This window comes from Lactuca virosa, chromosome 2, assembly GCF_052849685.1.
Source record: "Lactuca virosa cultivar CGN04683 chromosome 2, Lactuca_virosa_CGN04683_v6, whole genome shotgun sequence".
Classification (NCBI taxonomy): Eukaryota; Viridiplantae; Streptophyta; class Magnoliopsida; order Asterales; family Asteraceae; genus Lactuca; species Lactuca virosa.
Genome location: NC_136427.1, coordinates 308,287,814 through 308,299,097, shown reverse-complemented (window position 1 = coordinate 308,299,097; position 11,284 = coordinate 308,287,814). Strand labels below are relative to the sequence as shown.

Below are 11,284 nucleotides of genomic sequence, written 5' to 3'. Positions count from 1 at the left end.
TGAAAAAAACTTAAGCATGTATGTAACACTCGTAACTTTCAATAAGTGAAATATATATATATATATATATATATATATATATAACAAAATATAATAAATAGTAATAATATTTAATAATAAATGGTAATAATAATAAGTTGTTTAAGGGAAATAATAAATAAATAAAATAAAAGCTAATTAAGAGAAAATCTTTGTAAAATCAAAATATAAATAAAAGATAGAACTTAAGGGGCTAAAAGATAAGATTTGAAACTAGCTATGATGGAAAGATTTGAATAAGGGAATGTGAAACATGCCAAAATACAGTCCAAAAGTTTCGTTTTTAATTATTAAGAAAACCATAGTCATCGGACATCATATAAAAATCATAAGTAGTGTATCACAAAATATCATAACATCTATCAAAACATATATCAGAGTATAACATCCAGAGTATAACATCCCAGGCTAAACAAATGGTGTGTCCACTGCAATCATCCCGAGCTCTTTCCCTTGCTACCAGAAGTACATGAAACCAAAACTGAAAACTGTAAGCACGAAGTTTAGTGAGTCTCTCCAAACTACCACATATCATACACATAATCACATAATAACATACATTGGGCCCTGCCCGCTACATCGCCACCCCCCTCCCCCGGCATCGGACCGAAGTCTGGTATACATATAACATATCAACAAGCATAAAACATAAACATATAAACATTCATCGGGCTTGCCCCAGCATCGGACCGAATCCCGGAACATATATATGACATCCCCATTTTTACGGCCAGAAAAGACCGATTTTGTTTATGCTTTATAAAAATCAGAGTATCTCTTTTAATAAAAAAATGTTGCGGAATTTGTTCCCAGAAAAACATGATAATCGGTTATCAAAGCATTTCCAAAGAAATATATTTTTATTCACTTTTAAAACATTTGGGATGTCATCGTCAATACAGAAACATAAGCATAAACAGAACTTACATTCATTTACACTAGTGATCTACATCTCTTTTAAATCTCTCAGTGTAATGTGACTTCATATCAACACCTGTGATATAAATAAACTGAGTGGGTCAGGTTGGGAAACCTGGTGAGTACATAGGGTTTTCAACCCACAATAATATAATTATTATGTTTAAACAATCAAACAATCAACCCAATTACCCATCCCCATTATCTTCTTTATTCTTAAGGATCTACCCTAAGAATCAGCTATTTCTCATTCATTCATTCCTAAGGATCATCCTAAGGAAACAACATGAAGTCCATTGTTGCCAATGATACATTGGTCAAGCGCAGCTGCTAATATTGTCACTTAGGCACAGCTGCCAAAATTGGGACATTTTCTATGAGGTGCTTCTACCGGTATTGACCTTTAAACACTACTGTCATGGTCATAAGGCTCCCTATTATGCGCAGCTGCCGATACTATCCTTAGAGTGCAGCTGCTAGGACGTTTACCGTAGATCTAAATCATCTACGGGTTGTGGCGCAGCTGCCAGTGCTCATCTATAGGGTACTAGGTCCACTGCTGCCAATGTATACCTATAGGGCACTAGGTCCGTACTACTAATGTTCCTCTATTTCAGCTTTTATCCCTCATCATTCATCTACCCATGTTTTACCCAACATATTTTGTAGATATAAAATACTTTATACAGTTTACATCATTTAAAACATATATAAAAATCTTTCACCAGCATAGACAGCAAGTATTCAGACAATATGCACACATAACACGTAATTTATATTAAAATACTTCATATCTATGTGTAAGATGAAAGGGACCATGCACTCACTTGATTAGGTGGTGATTTCGAACTCAGACAGTGCTTCGTTATCTCAAAACAATTTTCCTCGACAAAACCTAGTATCAATACCACTAGGGTTTAGTTTTTAACGTTAACCGCGACTAATTAATAGTCTAGCTATTATTACTATTATATAAGCGTTAAATAACACTCAATATAACTCATAATAATAGCCCAAATAATTATTTTAAGGTCCTAATAATGTTACTATAATTAAATAAGAGCTATATTAAATATAGTATAGGCGTAGCTCACTTACAACGGGTTTTTTTTTATAAAAAAACCGGGCTTCGCTGGAGCAGCGTTTCCGAGCCGAAAGCTTTTCTTCTCGGAGCCGTCGGGCGCTCCGGGGCTTTCTTCTCGTGCTAGGGAGGTTCCCTAGACTTGGGAGGGGTTTAGGGAGGTTAGAAAGAAGTTAGAGAGAGAAAGAAAGGCTTATGGTGTGAAGAAAATATGAGGAGTTCACCCTTGTATTTATAGGAGTTTTATAGTAAAGTAGTCTCTAAGCTTCGTTCGTATCTTCCGCGTACGAGCTCCGTTTTCTACGTTCTTTATATCCACGCGTTGGTATTTACGAGGACTACAACTTTCATTTAGACCTCGTCGGCTAATGCTCCTTCTATCTCAGATTTACAAAAACTGTATCGTATTTATCGCGCTCGAAGAGTAGCGACTAAGCTTCGTCCATATCTTTCGCATACGAGCTCCGTTTCCGACTTTATTTATATCCACGTGTTGGTATTTACGAGTACTACAACTTTCATTTAGACCTCGTTGGCTAATTCTTATTCTATCTCGGATTTATAAAACGGTATCGAATTTATCGCGCTCGAAGAGTAGAGATTAAGCTTCGTCCATATCTATCTCATACTATCTCCGTTTTCGACGTTCTTTATATCCATGCGTAGGTAAAAATAATATCTACAACTTTCATTTTGACTCCGTCGGCTAATTCTCGACCGATCATAAATTTAACAGTAGGAGGCGTTTAGACTGTTAAATGACCGCGAAGAATTCGTAACTCCTTCATACGAACTCCGTTTTCGTCCATCTTTTTACCGTTGAGTTCCTATTAATGAGATCTTTAACTCTCATTTAGGTTGCGTAAGCCAAAAACCGCTCGAACTAAAATTCGAGTTTCGGGTTGTACCGGTTAAAAAGTCTTCTATCGTAAATTCACTTTTTACGCTTCCCGGTGCCGTGCCGGTTTTGCCGTAAAACTTCGACGGACCATAACTTCTTCGTTATAACTCGGATTTCGGCGTTCTTTATATGTACGGAAACCTTGTGACATATACTATAACTTGGTTAAGATTATTTATTCTAAATAATCTTTTGCCAAAAAGTCGTTTTCGACCTCTATTATCCCTAAATTGACTAGCCCGGATCTACGGGCGTTACAATATAAACATAACATATAAGCTAAACATTCATCGGGCTTGCCCCGACATCTGACCGAAGCCCGAAACATATACACATAACATATAAGCTAAACATTTATCGGACCGAAGCCCGGAACATATACACATCCCCATGGAAAGACATTATGCGATTTGGGAAGAAAGGAAGATTGAGTCCTAGATTTGTTGGACCTTTCAAAATCATCCAGAGAATCGGTAAGCAAGCATACCGCTTGAATTGCCGGAAGAGTTGGCAGATATTCATGATGTGCTTCATGTGAGTTATCTGCGTAAATGTTTAAGTATATATGATGAAACGGTTCCGTTATCTGAGGTGAAACTGGATAATAAATTAAGATATGTAGAAGAGCCTGAAGAGATCGTAAACGAAAGAACGACTGAATTACGTAATAAAGAAGTAGAATTGATGTGTGTCAAGTGGAAACACCATCGAGGCCCAATTATACTTGGGAAAATATGAATGAGATAAGAACGAAATATCACCATTTGTTTAAATCGTTATGATTTCGGGGATGAAATCCTCAAAAGGAGGAGGTATTTGTAACATACACGTTCAGTTATCGTGTTATGTAATTATAAAAGTGAATACATAATTCATATGTGATTCACATGTAATTGATATGTGATTTACATGTGAATTACATGTAATTAATATGTGAATTACATGTGATTTACATGTGAATCATATATGATTTACATGTGAATCACATGTAATTCATATGTAAATTACATGTGAATCACATGTAATTCATATGTAAATTACATGTGATTCATATGCGAATAACATGTGATTTACATTTGAACAACATGTGATTTATATGTGAATAACATGTGAATCACATCTAATTCATATATGATTTACATGTGATTTACATGTGAATAACATGTAATTCATATGTGAATTACATGTGTATCACATGTGATTCATATGTGATTTACATGTGAATCACATGTAATTTACTTAATAAGGTTCGGAAAAAAATCAAGAAGAGAAGAAAAAAAGTTACACAATGGATTTTCTAGAAGGTTGTCATTATTGGTTCCAACATCAATCATGATAGGAAGAACCTATTACAATGAAAAAAAGGAAAAAGATATATCTTTGCAAGTGAGAAATTTTAGAAATATATATATATATTAAGATGGATAATGTGCAAACATTACTCTCTGAGGATTTATTCCAGCTACAACAAAAGTCAATGAAGAGGTTTAATACGAAGTAACTCACCTAACATCCTCCATTTGCAATTTATAGAATGGTTCATTGAGCCTTCAAGAATAAAAATAGTGATTGAACGATGAAATTCACGAATGTTTCCAGATCAAAAGTAGCAAATGATTTGGGGGTTTGGTTAGAGGTTTTTACTATCTTTTGCAATTTAATTTTCCAGTTCCACCATCCATTACTGATTGGATTTTTGAAACAAAAAACAAAATCAATATAAAAAGGTCAAAAAAAATTTAAAAAAAAACTTTTTATAAATCTAAGTAGATTTATATACAGAAGCAAACCTGAAATGGCAGGGGTTGACTACGACATCACCAATTAACATATACATTCCAAGTATTGCAATGAAAAACAATACATTAATCTACATATAAAGAGATTGAATAGCATGCAAATATTCTTCACGTAAAAGAGCATGTAAACATGTTGCAATTTCAATAGTTAAATGGTTTTAAAAATATCTAGATTCTTTTTGTTTTTTAGGTTTCAACCTACCACACAATACCTACATCTCAATTTATATAATTATATAATTAATTCATTTCTATAAAACAAAAACCCTTCAAAGAATTCCAAAAACATAATGATTTTCAAATTTTATATTTTTAAAATAGAAAAATCATCAAAGAATAAAAACAATTACTTGGTACCGAAACCGTTAACACCGAATATTGATTCCATGTAAATCAAAGCCCCGGTATTAGACCTGTTACATATAATTGGTGTGTTTTTGTGACAGGTTCCGGTTTGAAACCGGTACGGGATTCGTATTTTGTACAATTACTTGAAACCACTTATCATACTATATATGATCTATCTTATAAAATCCTACATTTCACATTGTTTTGGTGTTTGACAGTGTCATCTAATGGTTTGTCAGCCATGTCTGAAATAGTATTTCATCTCAGTATATATAAGAAAGCAAGCAAGCACTTATGTTTGAGTAAAGGCAATCTAATAAATATGACATTAAAGAACCCTAGAACCTCCCGTAAGAAACGTTCTTTTGGTTGTTTGTGTCCAAAAACATATAAAAATCAAACAAAGCACTGAATCTCATGCAACACATAAAATAAGTTTAAAGCTAACATTAGTAGATACATTATCGTAAATATACCTTAATTTCACTACCAAAGCCCATATAGCAAGTTCTTACAAATTCCGTCACTCAAATTCTTAATGTCCTTGTAACAACTCAAAACCATCATCTCCATAAACAAGACATGCTAACATGAGCACTGAAATTGATAAGAGAAAAGGCATCTACAAAATAGATTGTAAATAATAGTAAATGTACTATAAGAGTTTCTGCATTTACATATTAGGCGTGGTCTTTTTAGTTTCATATACAATTGACGAATGAAGAAACTTACATATGCAATCAACAATTTCAATTCAACAAAAACAAAATATTAATATTTCTCAAAACTGAAACAACTAATTAAAATCAATAGAAAAATGAAACTTACAGAGTCGTAGGAATCAGAGGAAACGAGTAACAAAGTTTTGTTGGAATCTTTCGGAATCAATCTTCATTCTCTTCTGATTAACCGGACAAATCAACTACGATGAACTTTGGTTTCAAATCTATCGTCGGCAGGGCAGGTTGGGAGCGATCTTCCATAAAAAACAAAATTGACTGTTAAAAACAATCTCATATTTAGGTCGGTGATTAATTCCAGATCTGGACGACGTTGTGATGTTGATTTTAGGAGAAATTGCAACACTCGATGATCGAAACATCGGCGAAGGCGGCGAAGGAGGTGGAGAGTATGAAATATCAAAGATCATTCGACGCCGGCAAAGCAGATTGTTGAAGCAGGCACCAGAGAAAAAGGTTGTTGGGAGGAGGACAACAGATCGTGGGTTTGTGAAAGATAGATGTCTTGCAAATTTCCTGTATCAAATGATAGATTAACATAAACTTTAATTATATTATTCTTTCCTATAATACCCCTCTCTCATTTGATTAAGATACCCCATCTTTAGTGGTTCTACTTATTTACAAAAACGCCACCTTATATCTTAGCCCTTCATTTTTTTATCAAACGTTCCATTTTCAGTTTTCGGGTTCTCGGGAAACTATGAGTTCTCAAATGATCACTCTCTCTCTCTCTCTCTCTCTCTCTCTCTCTCTCTCTCTCTCTCTCTCTCTCTCTCTCTCTCTCTCTCTATATATATATATATATATATATATATATATATATATATATATATGGAGAGGTTATATTGAGAACACGATAGAGTTGAGAACGCGAGAATGATTGTGGACCAATCGTTTGTTAAGAACATAATAGGCAATTTACAATATAATTTAATATGAATACGTTATATGTAATTAATGGATGTCAATGTAACCTTCGGTTTCCAAAATTATAGACAGGAATTAAAAAAATAAAGATTCTATTTTTAATTAACAAAAAATTAAAAAAGTATTATTTAACATTATAATTTAAAAAAAATTCTTTTACTTTTATCAATCAAATATTAAAGATATTGAAATATATATATTTTCTTTGGATTCTTATTGAATATTTAAAACATAATTAAATGTTTTTTTTTCTTTTTCATTTCTGAAAAAAATAATAATAATCAATTTTTCTTTCAAAATTAAAAATCAAAAAATTTCTAGTATCTGATTCAAACGGTTTTAATTCGTGAATGAATAAGAGGCAAACTATTAATCATACACAAATATACCAAAAACTATTAATCATACATAAATATACCAACAGCCGGATAAAAAACAAACTATTAATCATACACGAATAAAACATAATATTCAAATAAAAATCAAATACAACTATAATCATAAATGAATAAAATATGTTGTACAAATAATTATAATATACCTCTAATCATAAATGAATAACACAAAATAAAAAAGAAATTACAATGCATAATTTAGGTATTTTTCATTAATCTTAAATGAATAAGACACAAAAATAGTTGCAATATAGAAATTGTGTTGTGGCTTATCCAATGAAGCTGATATTTTGATTTTTCTTTGTTGTCTCTGATTCTTGTAGTCTTGCGGTTTGTATATTGCAACTTTTAATTTGCTACGCATAATAAATTTTTGCTTTCATTCAATTACCTAAAAAAGAAAAAAAAGTTCGTTAGAAACAAGAACCCCCACCTTGTAATTTAACATGCTTTAGCTCCAACTCAATATCCCACCAATCAAATAATCAATGACCAAGGTGCATCATTTTCACAGGACTTTCAATTTATTGATGCAACTTGCTCAAATATATTATTCTAGAAATTTTATTCATTAATGGATAAAGCTACAATCATAAATGAATATCAAGGTGGTGCCCCCGAAAAGAAAGTATGGATTCGAGGTCACCATTTGGCATCTCTTAGCACTTGCCAACGGGCGAGTTATAGTGAAATCATTTATCAATTTAGGATACATGTATAGATAGGGAGACTGTAAATGTGTAATTCCACCACACCTGCATAGTAAAAGCCATTATAAAAAACATCGACTTGTAAGATGAAAAATAAGAAATAAACCAAAAATACATCATTTTACTTAGCAAAATTAGGTGTACAAATCAGATTTCAAAGCTAGTAATCTTGCCTAGTCTACAGGTCAAACCAAAATGATGGAAACGATTCAAGTTAAAAGATCAACAAGAACCCAAAATTGAACAAAAAAAAAGAATTTTAAAGAAATAAACATTCTAAAACTTAGCAAATTTCCTATCAAGCTGAGAAACTTGCAAATCTACGCACTTCCAGTATAGGATTATGATATAATAATAAGCCCTATTATGCGGATTAAACAACAAAAGAGGAATACATTGGAGCATACCCGATCAGTGAAAGTGAGACCAACTTTAACCCATAAACTATGAAATCATATGAAGCAATGCCGAGAATCATTAATAATTCATCCTATTGACACAAAAGAGAAATACGATAAGGAAGAAACCGAAAAATAGGAATGATCGTCTCAAACAATACATCGACACGTGAAACAACTTGTGGAGTTACCGTGATTAATGAAGAGGACAATAAACTTATGATTCCATTGACGATGATTGAGAACTCACGATGAATCGACTTCGGAAAAAGATTTGTGATAAGAATTTAATCTATTCAAATAGGGTAGGATCGATGTTGGCGACATGCTAGTGAAGTGAAGATGCTCTGTTAGTTGTTGCTATGGAGAGGCGGTGGTACATGGAGAGGCGGTGGTACATCGAAGTCTAGAGAGAGAATTGGGTGTCAGATGCTATATGCAACTATACAAGTGTGAGATCCGAACGTACATATGTGTGGAGGCGGACCTGATAGCCATGGCCGATTGCGACCAAACCCTAAGCGAGGTGTCGACTACTTTTTTGTTGGAAAATGAAGATCCAATGAAGCATAACAGGGGAGGAAAATGAAGATCAGGTTGTAAATGGATTAGACAATCTTAATCTGAAGTATAAACAGGGGTTAGAAGTTGGGATAGATAAAGGGAGGTTGTGAAGAAGGTGATGGATTTTGTGCCAAGAACAAGAGTCGCTCCCAAACACGCAGAGCCAACATTCAAATATTAAGCCCAATTTAAGGAAATTAGATTTACGTTATTTTCTTATTTACACTACCTAAATTAAACCATTTCAATTTACCTCAGTACCCTTTGTTGTACCTTTTTATTTACATTTTAAGATTTTCAGTTTTGATATTTACAAAATGGCCCTTACATGTTATAGCCCTAGATCTAAGTAATTAGATGGTCGAGATTTGTTCTCACGTTCTCAACATTTCATGTGTTCTCGATATAACCTACCTGTATATATATACATACATACATACATATATATATATATATATATATATATATGGTACCAATTTCTGTTTTTTCACTTGGGACTTTAATTTATTTAGGTAATTGCAAAACCCACTAAGAAAGCAGTTCAAACCAAATCTGCAACTGCAACTCCCGATAGACAATTGCTTTCCATGAAATCTGCAACACCAGTATATACTAACTTTACAGTTTTCAATACTTTTAATTTATCTTTTATATTAAAATATAATTTTATATATTTGTCTTAAATCTTTATATTAGGCAAATACAAAAGCCACCAAAAAATCTGATGAGTCTAAGACTACCACTATCAATCCTAAGAAACCAACAATTTCACCAAAAAAAACCCTTCACCGGGTCAGTGTTTTTTTTCATGCTGAATATACATTTCTGTCCTTTTTTCTGATTCTAATGTTACTTATCATTGTAGCCAATAAAGTGTAATCTATCATATACATAAAAAAGGAACATCGTTGCTCGTGGTAGCGTTCACTTATCATCAGAAAGACAATTTGTTCATAGAGTTCCTCTACAAGATGATTGCTATAAAGTTTCCATTGATGAATTGGTAAAAAAAAAAAAGATGCATTTCTAACCCATAAAACTGGAGAATTCACAACAGTTGAGGAGACATATAAAAGTTTTGTTCCTTGGCTAAAATACCTTGTGCAAGTCAATTCAAAGGTTTGTTTATGTTAACTTCTTTGTGCATTACAATTTTTTTCTTCATAAACTAGTATACTAAGTTTTGAATGAACTCATTTTTTTGTTTTAATGTTGTTTGTATAGGTACCAAATATTATATCACATCAAGGCCATCAACTTCAAAACTCAAAGAAAAGGAAACCAACTTACATATCATCTGATACCCTTCTCAAGAAGACAAGAAGCAATATCAATAAGATGAATGCCTAGTTATATCTAGGTTTTAGTTTATGTTGTGTTTGCTTTTTTTTTACCATAATTTAAATACTTGCAATTAGTACAATTTTTTTTTTTTTGTATTTTAATTAGGAAGTTAATATATGGATTTGGATTTCAATTATTACTAATATCAAATTATGAATTTTGATATTGTTTCATATTGTTGGGTTTGATTACTTTAATTTAAATTATTTTGATGTGTCTACAATGTAGAAAAAGTAACAAAAATTGAATTATTGTGGCTTTAATATAAATTTGGCCATGTTTTATAGGTTTTCAGTGTCTCTAAAATTATACAGTGGTTACTTTACATCATTTTTTAACGTGTGGCTAAATGGTTAACAATAGTCATAATATACAAGAAATATGAGTCTACAATTGTTTTAAAATGATGTTTTTTTAAGTTTTTATGACTAAGTTAAACAATAACAACATAAAAAAACAATTTATGTGGCAAATAAATATCATAATTGATTGTTGTGACTAATTACTACCAAATCGTCACTTACAAAATTAATTACATGTGTCCATTATTGAACATGGTCATGTTCAACGTAATTACATGTTTCTAAAACATACCCAATAGTCTTAATACGATATCGAATAGTCATTAATTTTAATTAAATGTGTCTTTATAATACTTATGATTGTATTTCACTTAATAGTGTGTCTTTATACGATAGCCAATAGTCACAAAAGTTGATTGTTTTTGTGATTAGTTATTAGCAAATCGCCACTTATGGAATTAATTACATATAGCCATTTAGCGAACATGGTCATGCTCACCGTAATTACATGTTTACAAAAGATACACAATAGTCTTAATAAAATTTAACTGTGTGACAACATATTAGAAAACAACCACACTAAAACAACATAAATATCGCAAGTTGGTGATATACAGTCACTACGGTTACTAAATAAATGTGTCTACTGACGGTTTAACGTTACACTATTGGATATTATGATTGATTTAAGGAACAAAATTTCGTACATAATTGCCACACTTTTATAATACGGTCACATATTTTCATATCATACGGACACTACATTTTAAAGTGACCATAAGACCCATACGATGACGTCACCTTCCGTCACACTT

The 11,284-nt window shown here is 32.1% G+C and overlaps 1 long non-coding RNA gene across 4 annotated transcripts; it reads right to left on the bottom strand.

The window, feature by feature from the left end:
- Positions 1-301: 301 nt before the first annotated feature.
- LOC145161612 (uncharacterized) lies at positions 302-6,348 on the bottom strand. Of its 4 annotated transcripts, XR_013738573.1 has the most exons (7): positions 5,915-6,348; positions 5,563-5,708; positions 2,056-3,482; positions 1,785-1,852; positions 967-1,033; positions 599-652; positions 302-495 (listed from the first exon to the last, which is right to left on the bottom strand). It is a non-coding gene; the product is annotated as an uncharacterized LOC145161612 (long non-coding RNA). The 4 variants fall into 4 exon arrangements; XR_013738571.1 differs by having other exon boundaries at positions 1,785-3,482; XR_013738574.1 differs by lacking the exons at positions 5,563-5,708; positions 5,915-6,348 and adding an exon at positions 4,225-5,552 and having other exon boundaries at positions 1,785-3,482.
- Between the last annotated feature and the right edge of the window lie 4,936 nt (positions 6,349-11,284).